At 38.0% G+C, this 27425-nt stretch overlaps 2 long non-coding RNA genes and 11 other non-coding genes across 13 annotated transcripts; 8 read left to right on the top strand and 5 right to left on the bottom strand.

The window, feature by feature from the left end:
* Positions 1 to 1067: 1067 nt before the first annotated feature.
* On the bottom strand, positions 1068 to 1140 carry trnak-cuu. The gene has a single exon. It is a non-coding gene; the product is annotated as a tRNA-Lys (tRNA).
* Positions 1141 to 1592: 452 nt separating this feature from the next.
* trnan-guu lies at positions 1593 to 1666 on the bottom strand. The gene has a single exon. It is a non-coding gene; the product is annotated as a tRNA-Asn (tRNA).
* Positions 1667 to 1929: 263 nt separating this feature from the next.
* Positions 1930 to 2003, bottom strand: trnan-guu. Its single transcript has one exon. It is a non-coding gene; the product is annotated as a tRNA-Asn (tRNA).
* LOC125145762 lies at positions 1959 to 4097 on the top strand. Its single transcript, XR_007144199.1, has 3 exons — positions 1959 to 2063; positions 2191 to 2373; positions 3089 to 4097. It is a non-coding gene; the product is annotated as an uncharacterized LOC125145762 (long non-coding RNA).
* On the top strand, positions 2382 to 2455 carry trnan-guu. The gene has a single exon. It is a non-coding gene; the product is annotated as a tRNA-Asn (tRNA).
* trnan-guu lies at positions 3193 to 3266 on the top strand. The gene has a single exon. It is a non-coding gene; the product is annotated as a tRNA-Asn (tRNA).
* An 8562-nt stretch (positions 4098 to 12659) lies between the features above and the next one.
* LOC113663121 lies at positions 12660 to 14635 on the top strand. The gene is made up of 2 exons (XR_003445423.2): positions 12660 to 13142; positions 13836 to 14635. It is a non-coding gene; the product is annotated as an uncharacterized LOC113663121 (long non-coding RNA).
* A 2800-nt stretch (positions 14636 to 17435) lies between these two features.
* On the top strand, positions 17436 to 17508 carry trnak-cuu. The gene has a single exon. It is a non-coding gene; the product is annotated as a tRNA-Lys (tRNA).
* A 5080-nt stretch (positions 17509 to 22588) lies between these two features.
* On the top strand, positions 22589 to 22662 carry trnan-guu. Its single transcript has one exon. It is a non-coding gene; the product is annotated as a tRNA-Asn (tRNA).
* Positions 22663 to 23663: 1001 nt separating this feature from the next.
* Positions 23664 to 23736, bottom strand: trnak-cuu. The gene has a single exon. It is a non-coding gene; the product is annotated as a tRNA-Lys (tRNA).
* Positions 23737 to 24247: 511 nt separating this feature from the next.
* On the top strand, positions 24248 to 24321 carry trnan-guu. The gene has a single exon. It is a non-coding gene; the product is annotated as a tRNA-Asn (tRNA).
* Positions 24322 to 26112: 1791 nt separating this feature from the next.
* Positions 26113 to 26184, top strand: trnaw-cca. The gene has a single exon. It is a non-coding gene; the product is annotated as a tRNA-Trp (tRNA).
* A 293-nt stretch (positions 26185 to 26477) lies between these two features.
* On the bottom strand, positions 26478 to 26550 carry trnak-uuu. The gene has a single exon. It is a non-coding gene; the product is annotated as a tRNA-Lys (tRNA).
* Positions 26551 to 27425: the final 875 nt, after the last annotated feature.

The raw sequence follows: 27425 nt of genomic DNA on the forward strand, positions 1-27425 counted from the left end.
AAAGAGATGCATTGTGGACATTTCACCATGTGGTGGGGCTATATTGCAAATAATACTGAAAATTAAAAATTTTCAAGCCATATATAATAAAGCAAAAATAAGCTTCATACACGCCCAGGCTTCATTACCAAAAAAGCTAAGAGCTTTTTTTTCTAAGAGCCATGAGCTGAGGAACATCCGGTATAAAACTGATTCCTTTTTAAAGTGCGACAGATCTTCAAAATGAGCTTATAGGCATGGGCGTAAATTTCATTTAACAGTAGGGGGGACAATACATATAAAATTTCTCATGAGCAATTTTTGAAGGGGGACACAAATAATACTCTAATTGTACTTATAAAGATTATTATTGTAGCATGGAGACGCGTCATTATGGGTATGAGTGAGGTCAGTTCGGACGCAGCACGGTGCTCATTTAGTAAATATGCTAAACAATATGCTAATTGTAGCCGTTAAATGTTAAGTTAACATTATGCCAAGTCGTCCCAAATAAAACAATGCATGGGAAACGGCTTTGGCGTGTTAGTTACAGTGCAGTGTGTAAACAAGCAAGTAAACAAGCTAACTAATATTGTAATCGCTAATATAGCAGATTCATGGAAAATTACATCCGCATTACAATCAGCATTTTTGGCGCAACTAAATTATGAATGAGTCTGCATCAACTACATTAAAAAGAATCACTTTATTTAAAGTGCATAAAATCCCCGACTTAATGGAGTTAACTGAGCCGCAGCCACACACCTGACTCCTGTGTACAGAGTAGGTGAGATGACCTGGGAAAACAGGCAGTGGGTCAAACCATTGTGAGGAAGGGGAGGGGGACTCAACTGTTTCTAAATGCATTTTTGCGTTAGTTTTTTTTCTACTTACACAATTATTTAGGTATACATACATATATTTTTCACAATAGAGAGTGCGATATTTTTTAAATATTTTTTTTTGGGGGGGGGGGGGGGGATCCCCCGGGATTTACGCCCATGCTTATAGGTAAAGTATTTATCATATTGTATGAACACACGCTGGTCATGTTGAAGAAAATAAAGTGTATGAATAAAAATTTTTAGCGCCCAACGTGGGGCTCGAACCCACGACCCTGAGATTAAGAGTCTCATGCTCTACCGACTGAGCTAGCCGGGCTTGGCAAACAAGTCTGTTGGCAATATTAAAAATCATATACAGATATCATACACGTCACCATAAAAATTGTAATATGGGTGTTTTGAGATGTGTTTTGTTTTTTCTTTGTCTTCAGAGTATGCCTCAGAGGGTGTATTGTTGTCTGTAAAGAAACAATCTATATATGGAACATGGATGATTAATAAATTAATGTCTTGCCAAATTCAAAAAATTTGTTGACCATCAACACATTATAGTTTGTCTTTCGGGCGTAATTCTTTGGTCATTGAACGTTCTAGGTCTAATGTAAAAAGGCTTTTATTTTGATAGCATTTACGGATAAACTTAAGGTTTGTTCAAAAGACCTCTCAATAAACATCCATTTACGTTCTATAAGCCATATATTCTCTATGATCTATAAACCAAAAATTGAAACATTTAGGACAATAAAGGACATAGACAAAACAGCCACTCGTCCCTGGGTGGGCTCGAACCACCAACCTTTCGGTTAACAGCCGAACGCGCTAACCGATTGCGCCACAGAGACAAGGTTGCACACAAGGTTTAACGCAACAGTGAAAAAAGAGTGAACAATCAATGAAAAAAAACATGAGAGCCCTGGAACATGGATGCTTAATAAATGAATGTTTTGCCAAATTCAAAGTCACTTGACCATCAACACAAATTATTTGGTCTTCAAAAGTTCTAGGTCTAATGTAAAAAGGCTTCAATTTTAATAGCCTTTAAGGATAAACCAAAAACGTTTGTGTTGTATGAACAACAAATTTAAACATAGACAAAACAGTTACTCGTCCCTGGGTGGGCTCGAACCACCAACCTTTCGGTTAACAGCCGAACGCGCTAACCGATTGCGCCACAGAGACAAGGTTGCACTAAGCTCTTCAACAAAACCTTCTTAAGCATCTGTATCTGCAGTCCCATTGGTAAAGTATTAAAACTGAAATAATCATGATTTGTGAACTGAAAAATAGAGATTTTAATTTTCAAATATAAAAAAGGCAGTGAAAAGATCTAAAACTATATATAGGTTTGATCATTTTTACCCAACAGGTCTCCTTGGAAGGGTGAAAGCTACAGCGCCGTGTCTCAGGAAAGTTAAACGCAGTCAGATGTAAGCGTTAATTGCCTTCTTCCATAGATCATCAGATCCGGTATGAGTTAATTTGTAAGTTCCATGAGCATGTACTGGCACAAGCTGAAGAATGACCAGTGACTTGGACGCTTTCTGGACAGGTACGCAAGTCTCTGTGGCGCAATCGGTTAGCGCGTTCGGCTGTTAACCGAAAGGTTGGTGGTTCGAGCCCACCCAGGGACGGAACTGTTTTCATACTGGTTTTTCGAGTACACCCAGGGGCAAAGCCGTTTCCATTTTGTACGTGTACGGGGGTATTTTACTATACATCTTTTCGAGCTTCAGCTCATGCTGGTTCATAGGGCAGCGAAATACACTCAGAGGTATGTGCTAACGGCCCTAATAGGCCCCGTTCACACTGCAGGTAAAAGTTTGGGAACAAGCGACCAGGTCAGACTTTTGCCAAAAAAAAGGTTTGCGCCGGCGCAACATCACATTATAGCATTACATGATATGTTTGCTTGCACCAGATGATACAATACTTCCTCCATAACCTCGCCAACTTTTTAGCGCAACGGCGTGCTGCGTGTGACGTCATTGTTATTGTTCGTTTGCGCATGCGGGTCAGTTCGAAACACCAAACTGTTCACACTGGTATCTGATATTGGCTCAACATGTATCCCCACCACTATGATTACCTTCAAAAAAAAGAAAAGCATAACAATTACCACAACAGGAATATAAATCTTTTTAACCCAACAGCCAGCAGTCTAATTTAAAAAGTGATAGGGAAAAGGGAATGAAGACACTGCACCGTGCTGTGTCACAGGACAGACAAACGCAGTCAGATTAAGTGTTATTTGCCTTCTTCCTTAGATCATCATCAGATCCGGCATGAGTTAATTTATGCATTTTCCACGGAGCAATACGCTGGTACAAGTTGAAGAGTGACCAGTGACGCTTTTCGGACATCAACGCAAGTCTCTGTGGCGCAATCGGTTAGCGCGTTCGGCTGTTAACCGAAAGGTTGGTGGTTCGAGCCCACCCAGGGACGCAGCTGTTTCTATTCTGGCTCTGAATAGAAACCACCAAACTTCTAATAGACAATAAAAACATCAATCTACTAACAATCTAACCTAACAGGTTGGTCAAGGAACGTATTTGCATTTTCAGCATTTGGCAGACGCCCTTTCCCAGAGCGTCATACAAAAGTGCTCAAGTCTCTTAATTAACTCTGATTCACTAGGTCACATACTTAAGATACCATGAACCTAAAACATTGGTCAAAGTTATTTGATACAAACAGGGAAGGAAGTTCACACACACACAAATTGTGTGATCTCTAACTTCACGACTATTTAAGATTTTTTTCCAAACACATTTTTTTATCCGAGAAGTTGATGGTTCATGTCTATCCTTCCATGTTTTAAAAATGCGATCTCTTTAGTTACTTGACAGTTTCAGCAATCATTTCTGTTATCTTCTTTGCTTGATGCAGGCCAATAATTTAAACCTTCTTGAACAAGAGTTAGGGATATGGTATGCAAATGGTCTATAACTATAAAACAAGGAAACAAAAAGATAAGTCAGTCATGTTACTGGTGAGATAAGAGAGTTTGACTGCAAGGAGACCAGAGACCAGGGAGGGTGAAGGATAACGTGCGCCAAAACACATGACACCAGCCACCACATCCGTTCGAAACTGCTGCTCATGTTGGTTCATAGGGCAGTAAAACACACTCAGAGTAAAGTGCCAACTGCCCTAATACACACAAATGAACACACAGACACCCACACTGGGTACAACTTGGTTCAGGAATTAAGTGTTTGGCCTGCGGGCCTTGAGTTTGACACCTGTGGCCTAAACAGAGAGGCTGTGGCGAACTGTGTGTGTATATATATATATATATATGTATATATATATATATATGTATATATATATATATATATATATATATATATATATATATATATATATATATATGTGTGTGTGTGTGTGTGTGTGAATGTGTGAGTGTGTGTGTATTATATTCATATCAATACTATATATGTATTTTTTTGCCAAGAAGACCAAAAGGAGACATGGACACATAGTTAGTTTGGATACTTTTTATACCGAAATAAAAATCTCTGAAAAAGCTACATTACATGAATTGCTTGTTCACGCTCTCGCTCTTTTCTGCTTGCGTGTGTGCGCGTAACCTTGCGTAACCTCGCGTGTGTGCGCGTGTTTATGGTGGACAGACAAGTCCTAATGTGCACATCAATATATCCTCAAAGCTCTATGTTGGTCTGAGCAGACACTTAGCAGAGCAGTTACTCATGCTGTATCAACACACATATAAAGAAGCCTTGTGTGGCCTTAACAGAGGCTGAACTGTGGCACACTGAAAAACAAGCACTAGTGTCTGTAGTTCTGAAATATATCATACCTGTAGGTAACATTCAAAACTCCACCGATACATAAACACACAATACATATCTTCATTAAAATGGAACTACAGGGTTCAATTTCTACCAGTATCTAATTACATAAAATGCACCATTACTTACAGAGCTTGTTTATGTCTGTTTGTGTGTGTCTGTGTGTGCATTCCATAAAAGACTAGAAATGGTCCATATGGGGATTTACTTAAACCCAGGTGTTTATGGTGGCTTGAGCAACAGGTGTTAACCTGTACATCAATATTCCCTGTTAAAAACTCCTCACATTTACATTTTCAGCTCAGAGAGAAAAAATCCCCAGAATTTCCTAGAAGTCCAACAATGGCACATGGGGATTTTTTCTTAAAGTCACACAAATGACATTTCAGTTCAATTCAAGTTTATTTCTATAGCTCTTTTTACAATTGACATTGTCTCAAAGCAGCTTTACAGAACATAAACATAGAACAAAAGGTTATTATAAAGAATAATATAATATAATTAATATAATACAAAATTCAAGATTAATATTATATATATTCAAATGTGTTTGTATTTATCACCAATGAGCAAGTATGAGGTGACTCATGTAACTGTGAGGAGGAAAAACTCCCTTGGATGCCTCAGGATTGGTAGAAAGAGATAAGCAGTGGAAAGGGATTCCACTGCTTTGTAAAAGAAAAATCATTGGCTTCTGTGAAAGGAAACAAACAGAAAGTAAAAATGCAGAACATAAAAACAAGCCAGCAAAGAATTTTATCATCAGTGTGAGGTTTCAACCTGCAACTAACTGCACACAAGAACTGACAGTGACCAGCATGGGAGGATTTATTAGTTATTTCTTTTCAGAGGTAAGTTCTTAAAATTCAGAGAAAGGATAAAATTATACTTTACTATAAGTAAATATATATTCCAATAACCTGAGACCACATGTGAAATTGCTTCTATTTTTCATTATTTTTTAATTCAATAAAGCACTTTTTACTGCAAATTATATCACTGACAACATCCAAAATGAAAAGTAGAATCTTTGAAATATAAGCATGAATTTCAGACTTTACTTAGTTATTTGTGTCCCTTTTTACTTTGAAGAGTGTGCATTGTTTCTGTGAAGGAATATGATCTGTTTTAGATCAAATCTGTATCAAATGTATCAATGGTATGGTCAAATGGATCAAATGACAACCTTTAGCATTAGCATTAGCATTTAGTATTATTGCTAAATGACAACATGAACTTCTCAGAAAAACACATTCTGTTAAATGAGGTCTTTTAGTTCAGCAATTTGAATTTTGCATTTTTATTAAATATAAATAATGTTTAAGAAATTTATCAAAATATTTTAAAATGCTTTTAAGCAAAACAATAGATAGCAGAATCAAATTACCTAAACAATTTAAAATACTCAAAAATTAATCACTGTGACAACCATAACGAGGTGACACAGTGTATTGTTACCTCACATCATTTCCTGTTACGGTTATTTTCATATTCTCCCCATAAGACGTATCTCAACATTCTTGTGGGTGCATTGGCAATGAAAAAATGTTCACAAAACTAGTTGTCGTTAGTATTCATTGTCCTATTGTTTAGGCTAAAAGAAAAGCACAAGCTTGCCAAGGTGCGACCTGAAAGCTTGCCACAAAACATAACTAGAGGTAATTTCAAAAATTTAAAGGTATCATATGAGTCCACTCTACATAGTGTTATTTTAATACTGTAAAAAAAAAAAAAAATCAATTTTAAAGGGCAAAATGGAAAGTTTTGTATAGAAAACAGAAAAACATTTTTGGCATGGTTCCATTCAGAAAGTTCTGAAACAGAAAGTAAAAGTGCAGAGTATAAAAACAAGCCAGCAAGTAACTAGAGGACTGACAGTAACCAGCACTGGAGAATTTGTGTGTGCAAAACCATATGCTAAATTTAAGATCAAATTCAGAACAAATGCTTGTCATGGATCTATTCCTTTGTAAAAATGTATAAAATTTTTATTTATTTAAAAATTCTTAAACCTTCAGTTTATTTCCAATTTCAAATAACAAAAATCTATGTGATTTCCTTGATGAATGACTAAATGAACATCTTAGTAAAACAACTTGTGGGTAAATGTGGGTCTTATAGTTCAGCAACTTGTTTAGATTTTTTAAAATTAAATATTAATAATGTTGAATATTTATTAATAATATTTAATATTATTAATATTTATTAATAATATTTAATATTTTATGAATGTATTTATTAACATATTTCAAAATGCTTTTAAGTAATAGAAATAGATATCAAAATCAAATAATGAAGTTACCATAACAATTTAAAATTCTCAAGAATTTAACACTTCAACAATTGTAATAAGGTGACAAAGTGGTGAAGTTGGTAGTATTGCTACTTCACAGCTTCATGGTTTCTGTTGCAATCATAAGCTTGGGTTATTCTCATGTTATCCCCATGTCAGGTATCTCAGCATGTGAGTAGGTGCACTGGGAATGAAAAAATGTTCACACAGGTAAATATTGGTCAGTCTAAAAATTTGTGAATGATTTGCAGAGCTACCCCACAAAGGCAACAGATGTGGAGCAGACCGAGGACTCAAGCCAAGCGAGCTCATCTCCGATTTCAGAAAAGGAGAAAAGTGATCTATACATTCCAGAATGTACTATTTCAGAAACTCCCAGGGACACAACAGGGACCAAGAGCATCATCAGTGCAACTGGTTCATTTGATCACACAAATGATGTGGATAAGATCTACATCTATGTAATTTCTGCTGGGAAACAAACAGAAATCTCAATATTCCCCTTAGAGAAAATCTCTTGTTTGCTTCAGAAAGCATGCAGCCAACTGAACAAGAAACCAGAGAACATGAGTCTTATTTTTCAAGGTAAATTATAAAATTCTAACCATAATATCAGCTATATTCATGAATGTAGCTATATTTAGATGCATATATATGAATATTTGAATTTGAAAGCTCTCTTGTAGAAAAAGTATAGTTTAATATGAGTAAAAACATATTACTACTATAGTTTTTCCAGTAGTAATGACCTAGTACAATAACATTTATTGTCCAATGCATCATGTATTTTGTTTGTTATTTGCACAAAAAGAGCAAAAATGTGTTCTCTGGCCGTAACTTTAGCTGGCTAATAGTAAATAAATAACTGCTATAGTTTTTACTTTGCATACAGACTTAAAGTTTCCATAAGGCAGGAGTGCAAAGGCATATGAAATACGCAGTGTACACATAATCTCAACTGAAAACTCTTAATTTCATTAAGAATTTCATTAAGTAATTCTATGGACTGCAGTTTTGTACGCATTACAGCTATAATTCAGGAATCAATAAATATTTAAATACTTATATCCAGTTATTGCATTTTTTGTGTCATTCTTGTGAATTTATTAGTTAAAATAGCATGGTCATTAATATTTGTTTTGTTAATTTTTTTTGGTTTCAGGAGAGCCATTGGATCCGACCAAGAGAGTGAGCGATTACCCCAAACTGAGAAGTGGAAAAAAAGTGAACCTCATTCGTGCTTCCTGAAAGATGCTTATTTTTTAAATCCTGCATTTTATAAAAATATGTATACTATAAAATAACAATTAGTGTCATGTATTTTTAATTAACCTTTTAATGACATGTTTTTGATGTATGCAAGTTAAAATAGAGCATTTACATTTTCATATTTTATGTTGGGCTACATATTATTGTAAAAGTTATAAATTAAAGCAACCAATGTTGCTTGAATGCTGTATTAAAACAAGAGCTTTAATACATGTTATAAGAAAAAGGGAACTAAAATGTTTAGCATGGTCTGACCTTGCAAGGAACAGACTGAAACCTCATTTCAGTACTTTAAATTGAAATCACTAAAATGTTAACAATATATAATTGCATTTATTAGCCTTCCATATGTACCTTTTTTAATCATGATTTTGATTGTGATTTAATTTTAATTCTCTAATTAATGGAAACACTAGTTAAAGCATATTGTTCTCTATGATTGGTGAGAATCTGTTGCATCGATCATTCTCTCATTTCTTAGATCCTTATTACTGTTCAAAGGAGATTATCCAGGTTACTTTTGTTTGTATCATGCTATCATGTATCATGCAAACTGCTTGGTATATTACAATGCATGTCCATGTTGTCTGAAAGACTGTATATGTTAACACTCAAGAATAAATAACACTAAATAACATCTCTCTAATCCCCTTCTCCTGACACCCTCCAATGATGAAGGAAAAAGATTTTCAACACTCATACATTTTGCATATAGCTTGTATATTTTTGTTTAAGATTTTAATAATACTTATCCAAATATTTGATTCACCAAACACATTTAAGCATACAATGTTCAAAGTTTAGTTTTCACCTTTATAACCTAGCCTGGGAATGTTTTTTAGTCTACAAAGCACTTAAGTGCTGTAAATGCAATCAGGTGAGTTGCATCTAGTGCACTGTACGATATCTTAAAATGGATCAACTTAGAAATGAAAGTTCACAGCTGCCTTAAAAATGTGAACTCATTTGACAATAAGCTTTGTTTCAGCTCTGTGAAGCTTTGGAGTAAACCTCTCTTTACTTTAAATCAAAATGTAAAATTAACAAATGATGTCAGTAAGAAGAAACTTTAAAAATGTACAGGTTAGGTCTGGCAGCACTCCAATATAGTTCATATGATCATAGGTGTGCAATGATCATGTAACGAGGCGGACTCGTATGGATCCATTTGCAGCATTTATTTTAATTTCGGCAGAACGGACAGGCAGGGTCAAGCAGGGCAAACACAATATCAGAGAAAGGCAGATCGGAGTCGAAGAACAGGCAGAAGGTCAGGGCAGGCAGCAAGGAATCAGAGAAACAGGTAACAGAATCAGAATCAGAATCAGAATCAGAAACAGAAAACGCTCGGAATGACTGCAGAAGCAAGTCGAGACTTCGCAATGAGGTCAAGGTCATTTCCTTATTTATGGGTGTCAGCTGATGGGGAACAGATGGCGCTGCGATTAGGCTGAGCAGAGTACATTTACATTTACATTTACAGCATTTGGCAGATGCCCTTATCCAGAGCGACGTACATAAGTGCTTAAATCTCTAACACTGAATACATTAATGCTGGCTCACTAGGTTACATACTTAATATACCATGAGTTTAAAACATTTGTTCAAAGTTACAATGAAAAAGTGTCAAAGGTTTTTTTTTTTTTTTTTTTAAATGCAAAGGATAAGGAAAGAAGTGCTAGTTGAAGTGCTTCCTGAATAAATAGGTCTTCAACCGCCGCTTGAAAATAGCAAGTGACTCGGCTGTCCGGACCTCTATGGGAAGTTCATTCCACCACCTTGGTGCCAGTACAGAGAAGAGTCTTGTAGTATACTTGCCTCATACCCTGACAGATGGTGGAACCAGTCGAGCAGTGCTGGTAGTACGGTGGGAAATGTAGTCCGGAAGCGCTTAGTATTCCGGAGACGTTTCTCTCCGTTGTGAGTGTGGAGGAGAGGCAGGTGTGCTGATCATGACAGATCATATGAACCCTCACCCCATGTTTTCTGTAGTGTCAGCCACAATGACTTCCCCTTTTGTGTCCCTCTAGCTTCAGTCCTCCAGGCTCATAGTGTGAGCCACACGGCAAGTTAATTGAGAACGAACATGAATATCAGACAACATTGGTTTTCACCTTTGAAACTCATGTTTATGACTGTCAATTTCATTGATAAAAGTGATATCAGCAGAAAATACAATGTGCACAAGACCTGTCAGCCTCAAATATAACACATCCCTAGTTTGTCCCCAAAGGTAATTCTTACAGAAACGCCAATGGCAATCACAAACACATGACCAGACAACTATAGCTGGAACAACTAGGCTATGTCAAAGCACATGATGGGAATAACATGTATGTTAGTCCCTGTATTACCAGGTGAAAACAGCCAGTTGACCTCACAAAGAACCTGTAAAGCCTCAGAACCAAGCCAGTTGACTGAATCTATGTAAATTATCACAAAAAAGTGAGCTGAGCCAAGGGTTCAAGGACCATTCAAAAAAAAAATCTTATTTTCCGTGGAAAGTGAAAATTGAATATGATTTGACATAACAAAGTCACATAACAATTACATTTGTGATATTCTGAGCAACAGTATTATTTTGTTAATTAAAGATAATTCTTATAGCAACCTGCTATTACAATAATAATTGTGAAAATATCAAATGTGCTGTACTGTACACTTTAGCCTTTGGGCTAGGTCTAGCTCTGGTCCTGCTTACTCAGGTCCTGATGTACATGATCCTCATTCTGTTCCTTCTTAGCTTCTGCAATCTGCCAGTGCTCACTCAGTTACACCATCCCAAGTGCGAGAGCACATAGCCAGACTACTACTTTATATAAGCATTTCAGGAGACAGAGTTAAGGGTTCAAAGAGGCACACAGACAGACATCATGTTTGTTTGGCAAAGGGTAAGAGTATAAGTGGATTACCCATTTGACAGTTACTGCATAAAATGTTTGGTCTAATATTCAGGTTACCACATCCTCCAAACTGGTCTGCAGCTTGCGCTACTCCTGCTAAGTACAGCAGCCAGAATCCACTGATAGCAGGGCCAGAACAGCTCCCATGCCTGCAGGAGCCTGCTGACTTTGCCTGGCATCATGGAGTCCAGTCATGGGCACTGCCCTGCACAAACAATATTCACACCAAGCTTTAAAAACAATACATTTCACAGTGCACACACAAATACTACACAAAAGAAATCTGTGCAGTCAAGAAGTATGAACCATTTTGTTGAGTCAACTCATTGTCACATGTATCTTTTAAGTACAATATTTGATTCAATTACTTGTGCTATTATGATATAAGTATAGTAAAATCTGTGTTCGATATGTAAGATCAAAGAAATGTTAAATGACATAATACTCAATATTATTATTAACTAAAATATTTTGCATCATGTTCATAGATTTTATCTTACATGTATATCATGATCAAGAATTACAGTCTCTGGAAAGTCACTGCAACATTTGTAAGCTATATAGCCAGTCCACTGCATCCAACATATATAAAAACACGGCCTCACATTCCACAGTTAGTAGGGCATCCTCACTAGGAGCCTGTGTGTGAAGAAATGACGTGTGAAGAAACAAAAACATTTCAAATTTCATGTTAATGATGAACTGTTGTTTAAATAGAGAACATTTAATATGTTCAGCAATATACATACATCTAGATTCCATTTATGCCAAGAAGGTGATGAGGTGAAAGGAGACCTCAGAGTCTAAATAAGAAGGGCTGGATCTCACAAAAAATGGCTATCAAGGTGTCATTGTCTTAGGTTAAAGAGTGTTTGCTGTACAACAGCAAACATTGTATTTGTATGACAGATTGTATTTTCATTTCAGAGTGAAAATCCCCATCTTTCCCTAGAAGACCAGTAATGGTTGATATGGGGATTTCACTTTGTACTCCCCTCAGTGAAAAGAAACAGAAAGTAAAAGTGCAGAGGATAAAAAGAACCAGCAAATAATTCTATCATCAGTGTGTGAAATTCAGAGAAAGGATAAATTAATTCTTTACTATTAGTAAATATATATTCCAACAGTCTGAGAGCACTAGTGAAATTGCTTCTATTTTTCATTCCTTTCTAATTCGATACAACAATTTTCATTGCAAATTATATTATTGCCAACATCCAGAGTAAAAAGTAGAATTTTTGAAATACATGCATGAAATTCAGACTTTCTTAGTAATATCCACATTTTGCTTTAATGACTGTGTGCATTTAAAGTAGGGATGTACCGATACCACGATACCGATCCGATATCTCTGTTCTTTTCTAGCTTTAAAACTAAAGAATGTATACAACTCGCTTAGTTATTAAGATTTATTTGTTTCCATCAAAGAAATACAAAAATGCCCAATACTGGATGAAAAATGAAAACACAAGAAACCTTAAAAAAGTACTAATGTAGTAGCAAACAGTACTTTTAACATGTATACTGCAATTATTAAATGAAATTATTTTCTGAAGAAAAGGCAATATTTTAAAGTGAATCTTAAATTAGAACTCTTGAAACACAATGCAAAATGTATTAAACAGTTTAAGGCGCTGAGGTAAATGGAAAGAGCGCCTGCTAAGCTTGCTGTCTGCCGCAGGCGGTTGTTCAACATATTTCCCATAAAATTTATTATATTTATTTACATTAATGTAATTTAATATATAAGTGTATTTTTCTTATAAGTTTCTTATAAACAAAAAGTTCTTATAAACAAAAGTTCTTATAAACAAAAGTCTATTGATGTTTGCTGTTCACTAATCAACCACCACGGGCATGGGCGTCGAAAGTAAATAAAAAAGTGGGCGTGTCCTGTCCCACCCACATATAATGGTCCCGACGCCCATGGATTTCAGGAAGCAGGAGCATGGTCAATGCTGTAAGTAAAACGCGGAATGGAGTTTAATTTATTCGGGCATTCCTCAAGCAGAATGGATTCGACTGGCAGTGCTCTGAAAATGTATGTATACACTGTGGAAATAATATGACATTAGATTAATAGCATTAATAAAATGTAAATTAGTTAATATTGCCTAACGTGACAGTAATTTGCAAAGTAAATCTGTTCCAGCACTATCACTAAAATCTTAGTTAACCAAAACCTCCTCCTATCCATATTTTGCAGTCATTTTTACAGTTAAAAAATAAAAATAACAAACCCATGAGACAGACAGACAGATAGATAGATAGAGCTATTATAGTGATTTAGCTGCTCTCTTGTAAAAAAAAAAAAATCTCTTGTAAATCATAGTTTACTGATTTACTGATTAAAACTACAGTTTGTCACAGTAGTAATGGCCAAAAAAAAAAAAAAAATAAATCGTATCCTTTGCACAGTCATCATGCATTTTGTTTGCTTTTTACACATTTTCTCTGCAAATTTGTGTTCTCTGGCCTTTAATAGTAAATAAATAACTGCTATAGTTTGGACTTTGTATCCAGAACTAAATTTTCCATAAGGCAGGAGTGTGTAAGGGCATATGAAATATGCAGTGTACATTCACATAATCTCAATTTGTATGCATTGCAGCTATAATTCAGGAATCAATAAATATTTAAATACTTAAGTCAAATAACTGCAATTCTTTATGTGACTCTTATGCATTTATTAAGTTGAGTAGCTTGGTGATTAATATTTGTTTTGTGCTTTCAGGAGAGCCATTGGATCTGACAAGCAAAGTGAGCCATTACCCAAATCTGCAAAACGGAAAAAAGTGAACCTCATTTGGACTCCCTGAAATTTGCTTCGTTTTCCATTTCAGTGTAATATGTATATTACAAAGTAACAATTAGTGTCATATATTTTCACCCAACCTTAAAATAACTTGTGTGCAAGTTAAAATACGGCCTTTAAATTCTCACATTTTATGTTGGGCCATATATTACTGTGTTACATTGATATCTAATGTAAGTCAAAAGCCATTACTTTAATACATGCTATAAGAAAAAAGGGGTCTGTGAACTGTGAACGTTGACACTACAAAACAAAACAAAGAGAAAATGTCAAAGGAAAGGACTAAAACCACATTTAAGTTTTACTTTAAAACAATTTTTATAAATTCCAACAAAATAAATTCTAGCCTGCAACATGTGGCTATTTTTACTTAAATATCGAGGTTTCAAAATGGAAACAGCAGTTAAAGCATATGATTCTATTGACCAACACTATGATAAGTGACTATCTGTTGCACTGTACTGTAGGTCATTCTCTTGGGAGGTCTTATCCAGTTGACTTTTGTATTTTTGATGTAGCAAATGTGTCATGCAAATGTAGCTTTGTAGTGTGTATTAGCTTTTTTTTTTCTTGTGGAGTTTTGTAACAAGGAAGTGTTATTAGGTTTAATAATTATCTTTACTGTTTTGTATATTAGGATGTATGATCATGTTGCCTGTCTATCTGGGTTGATGCCTGTGTATGTTTGTACTCAAGAATAAAAAACACTTTAACTCTAACCGGTCTCCTGAGTCACAAGCTTTGCCAGTAAAATTCTCTTTCCTTTCAAACAAAAAGAACAATTATTTTTAACAAATTACATCAGCAAGAAGGATTGGGTCGGTATTGATAAACGTCCAGCAACTGAATTCAAGGCATGCAATATTAAGTGAGAGCAATAAAAATAAAAGATGATAATACAGTTGCAAGTAAATCCACCAATCATATAACAAAATTTGATCAAAAGAATAAAACAGATCTGGCAGCACTCTGATATAATTCAAATAATCATAGAGGTGCATAGAGAGCATAATGAATATCATTATCAAACTAGACAGAAGTGAACAGAGTGAGATTTTGTTATTACAAACAAAAGGCTAGTATTTTAGCATATTGTCAGAAACATGTAGCATTTCCTTTCCTTTTCCCCTTTGCTGAGTAGCTCAAGGTGTGACCCACTAGGCAAGTTAATGGGGAATGAACATGTACAGCATATCAAACACTGGTTTTCACATTTGAAACTTGATTGACAATTTCATAATGTGATATCAGCAGAAAATAGAATGTGCATGAGGCTGACATGTCTCATGCTCATTATATTTTCTGCTGATATCACATTATGAAATTGTCATATGTGATTTATATGAAGTACAAAGTGAATAAGTTCACATATTGGCATCACTGAGGCACAAAATAATTACATTTGTGATATTCTGATATTCTTATTACAAGTCAAGAAGATTTTGGACAGTCTTGCAGCCAGACCGTTACAGACTTGGAAGCCGTTTTCTTATTGGCTGGGCTGTTCGCTCAGCATCTGGATCCAATGTTTGACAAAGATTGCAGGGGGCTGGAGGTTGGGAATGTATTTGCTCCCAGACACATTAAGACTGTGTTTAAACAATGCAACAACTCCCTTGAATAGGAGTTTGTTTACATAGGCATTCTAGGAGACAGAGCTGAGAATTCAGTATATTTACACTGCTTCCTGTTAAGTATTAAGGCGATAAAAATAAATATTGTAAGCGAGCATATTGTAAGCTAGATGGAATTCACGTGCCTCATTTCGTCTTTCAGCTCCTGCAGTAGGTGTTTAATTTCAGGCAGACTGTGTTCTCAGCTCCATGGGTCGGCCATCAGCAATGGAGCCCCTGAATCCAGAATCCACATATAACAGCACCAGAAGGGTCTCAATTGCAACAGAAAACAATTGCTATGTGGTGTCCCAAGCATGGCCAACAGCTTCTCTGGGATTTGAAATCACAAAAAACACTCACACCATGCATTAACCTCCTATGACCTGGTGTCCACATATGTGGACATCACTGCATCTAAAATGCAAGGCCAAACCAAAGCTCGGGTCTTAGGAGGTTAAACAAAATACCTTCCACAGTCCACACACAAATACTGCACAAAAGAAATCTGTGCAGTCAAGAAGTGTGAAGCAATTAACTGCAACCTTTTTATCTAGTCATACGTATCTCTTAAGTACAATATTTGGTTCAGTTACTTTTGCTATAATTATATAAACACCAACATGTGTATTCCATAAGCAAAATAAAAGAACATTTAAATGACAATGAACAATTATTATTAACTGAAATTTTCTGCATCATGTCTGTAGATTGTGTCATACTTGTATATCAAGATCAAGCAGAACAGTCACTGGTAGGGCAAGTCAAGCTGTGCAACCTTCACATTATAACATTATGATGCCCACTAAGGTGTCATTGTGGACTGCATAAAGATTTAAATGGCTAAATGGCCTAAAACAATGGCACAGAAGAAAATGCTACGGTTACAAATACGCCACTGCACGAACTAAGAGCGCCATCTAGAGTCTTTGGGACATTTTAGCATCAAATATTTAGTTAGGTTTTGCAAAATAATCTTACAAATCATAGAGCGTGTCAGGTGTAAAGAACGTAAACGGGTTGGTATTTGGGGGGTCCTTTGACAGGCTTTTTTTGTCATTTAGAAATACTGCCCTTATAAATAAGAAATATTGCCCTTATAAATAAGACATGCTGCCCTTTAAAGAAACAATCATAATACAGTATTTCGATAATGTTCACATGATTGTTGAAGGGCATTTCGTATGGTCATTTTAACGTACTTTATATTTGGCAAGAAATTCCTTATTTATTTATTTATTTATTTATTTATTTATTTATTTATTTATTTATTCAGTATAAGATTTTTCAACAGTCCTATATCCCCGACGACACGCCATTATGACAAGACAGTGTTCTCAAAGCAAAACCCCTACGGAAGTGTATTGTATTCAGAATTATGAGATCATTTTTCATGAATAAAAATTTTTTGCTCTGTTTTTCTGAATTAACGACTTAATTATCTCAGAATTATGAGATAATTTTTCACGAATAATATGGATTTGCTCTGTTTTTCTGAATTAACGACTTAATTATCTCATAATTCTGAGATAATTAACTCGTTAATTCAGAAAAAACATAGCAAATACATTTTATCTCAAGAAAAAATTCTCATACTTTTGAGATTATTAAGTCGTTAATTCAGAAAAACGGAGCAAAAAATTTTTATTCATGAAAAATTATCTCAGAATTTTGAGATAATTAAGTCGTTAATTCAGAAAAACAGAGCAAAATACTTTTTATGTATGAAACATTATCTCATAATTCTGAGATAATTAAGTCGTTAATTCAGAAAAACAGAGTAGATTTTTTTTCCTCAAGTGAATGCAATACGCTTCCGTACAAAACAGCCCTCTCATAAAAACAAAACTGTTGATCATAAATTATTAACGGAAACATCTCAGCGAATTCCTACTAGTGAGTAGGCGCCCGGCTAGCTCAGTCGGTAGAGCATGAGACTCTTAATCTCAGGGTCGTGGGTTCGAGCCCCACGTTGGGCGTTTCCTTTCCTTTTCACTGTCTTTTTCAGTGTGCTTAAAAAAATTCTCTGACAGGATCCCAAGATCGATATTATATGATAAACACCCAAAATCTGCTAGTTCAACCTCACAATGTGTGGTTTAAGCTCTCATGTATTGTAAGACAGCCCCATCACGTGGTGAAAATGTACTTAATGTCCTCATAACCTAACAATTTTTCTCCAGTGGACAAACATGTGCTGTTGTTTCCCTGATAGGGTCGGCACCCATTTTATGTACCTCGGCACTGTAAAAGCCCTTAGCACTTCCTCCTCAGCAGATGGTCTCTTCAGTTTGCTTTTGCGCTGTTGTAGTAATCCTGAATTTGCTGTTCTGTGTTTACTATACTATTTGCCATATTGCCCAACCTCTGGACTGTATTTGACCCCCACAATTTTAATGGATTTGCCCACTGGATTCTGTCCTACTACTGAGGCTGATTTCACTGAGCTTTAGAAGTCCTGCTTTCAGAATTTGACAAAACATCACAGGATGATCACAAGAAAACATTATTATGAAATTGACTGTGTATGAGAGTATATATGTTTGTAATATATCAGAAAAATGTGAATAAATGGAAAACAAAAATGAGAAAAATTACTGTAATGGTCTGACAGGCATACAGTTTTCTTGAAAAAAAAAAACATGTTCTTAACATTTTGGACCATTATTCAGACTGTTTAATTTTTTTTTCCAATTTCTGCATACCTACCTGCTACCCCCTTTTGCAAACTACTAACCAACACCAAGTCTTTTGGTGTGTCAGGAATGGTAGGCTCTTGTAGCAATATTCTTTGGTCTGTGGTTTTGAACCAAATTGTGTCAAATTAGGTTGAATTCTCTTTTAATTAGAATCACCTTTTTAGACATCTATAAATCATGTAACAAAGTGATTAATTACCCAGATAATACAATTCAAAATATGTATGTGAGTATGTATATGTTGTGATTAAAGTGTGTACTAGTATGAGTGTGTTTTGAATTGTGAATATCTTTGTTATAGTGTCAAAAAGGTTTATCTGGTGAAATGTGTGTCTGTTCTAAATGAGTGCATGTTAAAAGTGTATGCGTGTTAGTCATTATACTTTTAAACAGTACAGAACGTAGACAATAACAATCACAAAACTTAGCAAACGTCCTTCCTTTCCTATATAGTTGTAGTCTCTTCTGTGACTCTTTGTCATGTTGAGGGCTGTTGGAGAACTGAGGATAAGTTACTAGCATATCACTCCACATGTCCCATTACCATTCTTTACCAGTCAGGAAAGTACTTCACAATGTTTATTACATGATAAGATACATTTGACCATATCAAATCTCCTAACTTGATCATAATCACTTCAAATGGTTTCCAAAATGTTGGTGGTTTTGTACACACAAGTCATAAGCCTTATTTTAAATGAGAGATCTACTTCACGTTTTAAATGATATCTTGCACATAGTTCATCCATCCCACATTCTTCACTATCTGACCCCATGCTGTAAGGAAGCTCATGGCTCCTGGCAAGTAATCAGCAGAACTTGGTACGTTCCCAACGACCTCCTTGCTTCCCATTTTTCCTCCTAATATCTTTCCTCACTATCCAATCACCAGGTTTCAGGTCATGCGGGTAGTTTTGTTTAAGTGCTTGGAGGGCATCTTTCACCTCCTTATGGATTGCAAACAACAGAGAGGAAAGGATTGCACTATAAAACATTTCATCCTTACACTCCCTGGTTAGCTGCCTTGGCATTGCTTGCCTGTGTTAGGAGGTCTACCAAACAGTATCTCAAATGGACACATTTGCTCTGCCACACGTAAGTGTTCACATGTACATTAATGGGACACTATGGGAAGTGAATTTGTCCATAGTAAACCAGTCTCATCACAGCACTTGTTTTAGGTGTGCCATTTTCTCTCTCTCCTGCTCCTTTGCTAGCAAGGTGTCTCAAGGTCTGTGCCTAAGTAATCGCCTTGTAGTGTGTTGTTGAAAGATGGGGTACAACTATCACTGCTAATTTGATCTGGAACTCCCCATCTTGGAATTTTTTTTCTGTCAACAGGGTTTTTGGAACAGCACTCTGCATACTTGTTTTAATATATACCATACAGTATCTTGTTTTGAAATTGGAAAGGCCTCCGCCCACTCTGAGAACATATCAACAATCACTAAGCAACATCTTTTCCCTTCACCTGGTGTTTACTCTATGAAATCCATTTACAGAAGTTCAAAAGAAATGGTACTGAATGTGGAACTTTAGGGTAATTTTACTGTATTCTACAATATCAATAGAAGCACTGACTACTTTTCAGCTGCTGCTACAAGAACTTAAATACATAAACAGTTCAGCTGGCACTGGACCCATTTTAACCAAAAAACAGGCTTCTGGTCCTTATTTTCCATCATGATTTTGCAACAGTACTGATATCTTTCATTTTTTTTTCATCTACTGTACTGTCTGTGAATAATTTGTTTGCATCTAGTATATCTAATATGGGTGTTGTTCATAAGGCTAATGTCAAATCTTTCAAAGACCTTTTCTGCTTCAGGTGTCCAACTAAGTGCACTTTGGGCCTGTAGATACATCTGTCACTCAAGATCTACAGAAAGAACAGCAGGCTCTGGCAGTAAAAAATGACTCTTGATGTTTATGATTGTATAAACATGTATTGTCCTTACTGTGGAATAAAATGTCAAATTTCTGCAGGAGGTTTTAAGAGAGACATGGCAGAAAACAAACAGCATGCTAAGATAGCAGAGCTTTCTGCAAGTAGGGTTAAACTAGTCGCACTGATATTGTAAGAGTGAGGCTTTTAGATAAATTAACTGGAATAACACTAAAAGTTGGAAGGCATTCACTAAATTCCAGGGGTTTTGTTACCTCGACGTAAAGTGGGTGTGTTTCCGGTGGTCTTAGAAAAACGCCTTTGTTAAAAAAACAAAACAGCATACTACGAAGGACAAAACAGTCATACAGGTAGATTTATTTTAGAAAACAAATAAACAACCAAAAACTACGGCTACGGTTAGGGTTAGAGTCAGATTATCAAATAGGCCACGCCTACCCGATGAGGCAATATCTGTGACGCTGTTCTAAAATCCCTGGAAATAAGTGCCTGCCAAAAGTGGAAAGTGAGCGTTTGGGAGCTCCTGCACCACATCAAAAATAACAAAAAGAATCACACAATATAAAGGCTAAAAGTTTTAATAACTCTTCTTATTTTAAATAACACAATATAACGGCTAAAAGTTTTTATAACTCTTCTTATTTTAAAATTAAAAATTTTAATGTGTCATCCAATCAGCAGTAAGTCTTCCATTCGCAAAATAAACTATACCTAAACTATTGACCATTAACTCAGTTTTATCCAAATTCACTTCATATCCAGAGTTATAAACATACATGAGAATTAGCATTGTTGTCTAAGAGCAGGACATCACTGGCATACAACGACAGCTTGTATGACCACAGTCCGGCTGATTGAATGCCCTCATTGTTGTCCCTCTGCTTGACACTGTGAGGATGGAGCAGATTTGGTGTCTTCAGAAGAGACATGTGAAATGCATCCAGGATGTGCCAGGAGTGTCCCTCCACATTGAGACAGGCACCACTACCACCAGGTACAGGTGTGCTAGGGGCTTCATGTTGCTTGAGTCTTTCAACTGCATCCTGCAAAGGTTCATTTCAGGTTTGTTGCTTTTGGGCATTTGTGTTCTTTATCTTAAGCACAATTTATATACCTTGTACTATGTACTTTATCATATGCCTGCTTATATTCTCCATTTTTATAACCCTTACAGTACTTCTTAATAGGAAACATCAACTATATCTCCTGGAAGGCCTGTGCAGGTGGAACCAGGACTGGGAAGGTGGTTCACTTATGCAAGGAAGGTGGTTCACTGTTTAAATACAAACAGTCTGATTGGCTTGGTTGGAAATACATTAACAGCTTCCATCCCCCTGCAAAGTACACTGGTAAGACTCTCATTGGTGAATAAAAACATAGAAAGTCTGCTATAATTAATTTAATAATCTGAATTTGTTTTCTTTAGGGGAACTTTTTGGCAGGGACTACTCTCTTGCATAGACTGGAAAGCCAATTTAGAAGGTGTACCCATTTTCTGAAGGAAGTTAATGTGGATGACAAAGATGATGAAAGATTTGAGGAGGAACCAATTGGTGATTCTACCATGAGCTCACTGAAAGACCGAGTAACAGCAGCAGCCAGAATTCCCATTGCTGCTTGATTTACCCTTCCCATTCTTTCCTCTTCCCCTCTAGTTGCTTCACACTCGTCTGCGTTGCCCTTATCTGCCACTCCAGCTAAACTGCCCCACTAGCTGCTGCGCCTTCATCTGTCCAGACAGCTGCCATGCTGTCCTCTGCCACGCCCTTGTCTGCTCCGCCAGCTGCCACGCTCTCCTCTGCCTGACAGCCTCCGTGTCCTTCTCCACCCTTACAAGCACTGAGATATCTATCTGTCTTGTCTCATATCAATGCAAATTACTAAGAGGAATACTCAATGAGTAATCTTCTTGTATAATAAGGTGTTTTGAGCTTAAACACTTTATTCACTGCTGGAATTATACTGACATCAATGCAGACTTTTCAAGGATATTTTATTCATCGTGTTTCAAGCAAGACTCAAGAGTCGCCTAACTTCCACGTACCCCTCAAACCTACCTGAAAAAGACAAACCAAAGCAGAGATTGCTGCTTCCTTATCCAAGCACATTGGAGCAAGCCAAAGCTGGTCCCCACACCAACTGTTTGTACTCCATGGACCCACAGCCACCACCACTCCCCAGCCCAGCAGCACTCCACACTCTTTGATGGTCCACCAGCCAAGATGTGTTCCTCAACCTTCAGCTTTCCAACTACCTGTGCCACATCAACCACATGTGTACATTAAGCGAGTGGAGGCTAACAGTTGCAGAAAGTGTGGACGTTACAGGATATCAACTGGCCAATACAAGGGCATCATTTACTGTCCAATGACTGAGACAATCACAAAATAGCAGTGGCTCAAGAAAATAAAGAAAATATAGCTACGTTGCAATAGTTTATAGAGGAGCAGGCGGGTCTCTGTGGCGCAATCGGTTAGCCTGTTCGGCTGTTAACTGAAAGGTTGGTGGTTCAAGCCCAGCCAGGGACGGTGAGGCTTTTCTTAGGCTGCCAGGTTCCCCACAAGCTTTGCCATAACGCATAGCGGAAATCACAGGCCGCGAACAAAGGCGGGTGCTTGTTGGCTGGTGCGACCAGGAAACCTCTCGCCTAACACGGGGCTCACCTGTTGCTTTGCTGATTGCCGTACAGACAACATGCTCTTAAACTCACAGCCCAGTTTGCAAAATGCGAAGGCGTCTTCAGAGAGCCTTTGATGCCAGGCTCAGGGATCGTCATTAATGAAGATTAAAACCACGCTGAGGGATCTCTGGAGGAAACTTTCACCCGCAGAGTGCACTTTATCCATCTATGGTTTTCCGTCTTATTTATTTATGTTGCTATTATTTTCTCCTCCTGAGGCGGTAAAGATGGCCTTTGGGCTCGTCGCGGCTCCCGCAAAAGCATCTCTCGCCTAACGTGGGGCTTGAACCCACGACCCTGAGATTCTTTGATCTGGTGCAGTCTAAGAGCAAAACATACCCATAATTTTCCCAAGACACCCGTTAAAACACCACACCCTTCACATGACGTTCTCTGTTGCACTGAGTATAGGACACTTTTTTTTTTACCACCTCTTCTTAAGCCATTTTGTCTGCGCCAACCCTAAGAACCAAATATAAAGAAGCGATTGTGGCAGGCCAGCTTGTATGTAGAATTTGTTGGCTGGTGCGATCTGGAAACCTCTCGCCTAACGCGGGGCTCACCTTTTGCTTTGCTGATTGCCGTGTAGAGCAACATGCTCTTAAACTCACAGCCCAGCTTGCAAAATGCGAAGGCGTCTTTAGAGAGCCTTTGATGCCAGGCTCAGGGATCGTCATTAGTGACGATTAAAACCACGCTGAGGGATCTCTGGAGGAAACTTTCACCCGCAGAGTGCACTTTATCCATCTATGGTTTTCTGTCATATTTATTTACGTTGCTATTATTTTCTCCTCCTGAGGCGGTAAAGACGGGCTTTGGGCTCGTCCCGGCTTCCGCAAAAGCACCTGTCGCCCACCGTGGGGCTCGAACCCACGACCCTGAGATTAAGAGTCTCATGCTCTACCGACTGAGCTAGCCGGGCAAGTCAAAGGGGGCCCCCGCTTGTACAAAAGTGGGGCACCTACTGCCCAGATGACTGAGATTTCTTTGATCTGGTGCAGTCTAAGAGCAAAAAACTCCCATCATTTTCCCAAGACACCCGTTAAAATCACCACGTGCTTCACATGACGGTCTCTGTTGCACTGAGTGTTTACCACCTCTTCTTAAGCCATTTTGTCTGCACCAACCCTAAGAACCAAATATAAAGTAGCGATTATGGCAGGCCAGCTTGTGTGTAGAGTTTTTAGAAGTCAAAGAGATTGAAACCTGAAATGGTGGAATTTCATGGACATTTTTGGCAGATTTTCGTGATTTTTGGCAGATTTTCGTGATTGCTGTGGCTATCATACTGATCTTCGTTTCCAACCCGAGAATTGGTATTGTCCCGCCTCCCTGTCAGCTCCCTGTCGGCCGGCAAACCGTGTCTCCGGCAACGCACGGCTCAGTTGCGGCACAACAGGTCGGACGATCTTCTTTCAACGGGGAGAAGGCGGGTTTTTGTGGCGCAATCGGTTAGCACGTTCGGCTGTTAACCAAAAGGTTGGTGGTTCAAGCCCACCCAGGGACGGCGAGGATTTTCTTAGGCTGCCAGGTTCCCCACAAGCTTTGCCATAATGCGTAGTGGAAATCACAGGCCGCGATCGGAGGCGGGTGCTTGTTAAGATAACGAGGAGTTAATGATATTAAGAAGAGGCTCACCAGCTTTTTGTAACACTTCTTTCGGTAGTTTAGTTGGGATGGGGTCTAGTGAATATGTTGTTGATTTAGCTGTAGTAATAAGTTTATCTAACTCTTCCTGTCCTGTACTTGTAAAGCTGTGTAAAGCCTTAGGTGAGATTGTGTCATTGGTTGCTCTCATATGTTGAGCATCACCTATTTTATTCCTGATACTTTCGATTTTATCAGTGAAGAATCTCACAAAGTGCTCACAATTGAAACTTGATGGAATAGTGTGTTCAGATTTCTGGTTTATTGTTAAACTAGCCACTGTGCTAAATAAAAACCTGGGATTGTTCTGGTTATTTTCTATGAGTTTGCTCAGGTGCTCAGCCCTAGCAGCTTTTAGAGCCTGTCTATAGCTGGACATACTGTCCTTATACGCAATTCTCAAAACCCTTTAATTTAGTTTTTCTCCATTTCCGTTCGAGGTTACGGGTCTCCCTCTTGAGGGTGTAAGTATGACTATTATACCATGGTGCAAGTGTTTTATCTCTAACCTTCTGTAATCTGACTGGGGCAACAGTGTCTAATGTGCTAGTGAATATAGCGTCTATGCTGTTAGTCATTACATCTAGGTCGTTTGAGTTTAAGGGTAGAGTAAGAAGTCCAGACAGATCAGGCAGGTTATTTGTGAATCTGTCTTTGGTGGTCGGAATAATAATAGTAGTTTCTGAGCCTGATACCATGACTGTAACCATTCATTTAAAGCAAAAAGTCTACTGAACCTTTCAATTCCTCGCTGGTACGTTGGAAGCGGTCCAGACACGATGATCCTCGTCGTGGGCGCTGTGCTGCGAACCGTCTCCACCAGGGTGTTGAAGTCCCTCTTCAGGATCTCCGACTGCCTCAGGCTGGTGTCGTTCGAGCCGACATGAAGAACCACAGCTCTGGTGTTTCTACTCACGACTCTAGGTACCTGTGCAGAGACATCAAGAATGCGAGCACCAGGCAAGCAGTGAGTGCGAGCCTTACCTTTAGCCACCGTAGCACGGACGTGGCGGACGATGGAGTCTCCAATGATCGCGTTGTCGCAGTCCGTCTCGCGAAGGGGGGCGAAGCGGTTCCGGGTGGGGATCTCGAAGACCGGCGGTGGTGGATACATATGTATATCCCCTCTGGTCCTTGGCACGTTAGACAATTTATTTATAAACCATGATGGACTTTTCGTGAATTTTGCGATATTCAACTTCATCTGCAGTATTCCAGGATGAAGTCCAACGTGTCTTCTATTTCCGTTACCACTGATTGGCCGTTATCTGAGACATATAATAACACAAAGGACTTGTATGCCTGGTGAACATGTGAAGTTTCAAGAGAAAGTTGAACTGTTATCTAATCACATAGACTGTCTAGTCTCTAAGTTGTGCTTCACACTCACGTGCTAAGGTGAGAATTGACAGAGAAGCTGAAAAATATTTCTTCAATAGGTTGGGTATTGGAATCCAGTCATGTAATGTATTGAAATAACTTCCACTGCGTACTCTGAAAAAGCTTCTTCCAAGATGGGGGAAACTAGTCGCAGCAGTCACGGTCCACTTCTTGTCTCTGACTTTCATCCGCGTATTTTATTGTCCTCGTCGATGCAGAAGTATGTGTGCATCTATGTTTGCGTTATGCTGCACTTTTGCCTCGGTTTTGGGACCTCGTGGCGCAACGGTAGCGTGTCTGACTCCAGATCAGAAGGTTGCGTGTTCAAATCACGTCGAGGTCATGCCTTTCTCTTTCATACGCATTAACGTGTCAGTGCATTTTATGCACAGTCAAATGTGGTGACTTACATGCCATCGGATTTCTGTGACGGTCATGTTTTTGGTGCACTGGTAGCAGCAAGTAAGGTGGAAAACACACTGATACCGGTTTATCTTATCTGCTCCTAGCACATGATTTGTACAATAAAGCAGCAGCAAGACAAGCATTTTCCAATGCTCTGGAACATTGAAGCAATGAGACACCAGCAGCAACCTAAAGCATTCTTTTCACAACTCAGCCACCCACATGTACAAACGCCCGAACAGGGACTCTAACCCTGGACCCTCAGATTAAAAGTCTGATGCTCTACCGACTGAGCTATCCGGGCTCTGGCAAGCTTGCGCCTTTAGTTCCAAACGGGCCAGGACTGTGAAACTGTGCGTTCAGATGTGTCCTCTGATTATTTTGATCTTTTGCTCTATACTCTTGCTGGCCACAGTAAAATCTTCAGCAATTCCAAAGCTTGTCTCCTGAAAGACCGACTTCCAGAACGACTGAGCTATCCGGGCCATACCTGGACTCTGCCCAAATATCGGAATCAGGACTGTGTCCGCACATGTTTAAGAGGATTCCGGCGATTAAACCGATCTCGTGCTCTGGATCAGAATATGTATTTCAATTCAATTCAATTCAATTCAAGTTTATTTGTATAGCGCTTTTTACAATAGACATTGTCTCAAAGCAGCTTTACAGAACATAAACATAGAGCAGAAGGTAGACATAATTAATGATAAAGGAAATAACGAATAATAAAAGAAATAAGAATTATCAGAACAAAAATTCTAGATTATTATTAGATGTATATAGTTCACAATGTGTATGTATTTATTCCTCTATGAGCAAGTCTGAGGTGACTCAGGCAGCAGTGGCAAGGAAAAACTCCCTTAAATCGGTAAAGGAAGAAACCTCGAGAGGAACCGCACTCAAGGGGGAACCCATCCTCATATGGGTGACACTGGGGGTGTGATTGTAATATACAGTCATTTAAATGTTTTATTGGTGTAAGGATCATGGACTTCGGATCTCCTTAGTATCACAGAGTCTAACTGGAGATGTCTCAGGATTCTTAGAGTCGGCCTCGGCTCAGTGGACGTCCAAAGGCATCGTCCCACAGAGGACGTGGGGAGCTGGTACAATGTCTGGATGCCCAAGGTCTGATGTACTAGTGCATGATACTATAGGATGTATTATGTGTACGCCTGA

This window comes from Tachysurus fulvidraco, chromosome 1, assembly GCF_022655615.1.
Source record: "Tachysurus fulvidraco isolate hzauxx_2018 chromosome 1, HZAU_PFXX_2.0, whole genome shotgun sequence".
In the NCBI taxonomy this organism is placed as follows: domain Eukaryota; kingdom Metazoa; phylum Chordata; class Actinopteri; order Siluriformes; family Bagridae; genus Tachysurus; species Tachysurus fulvidraco.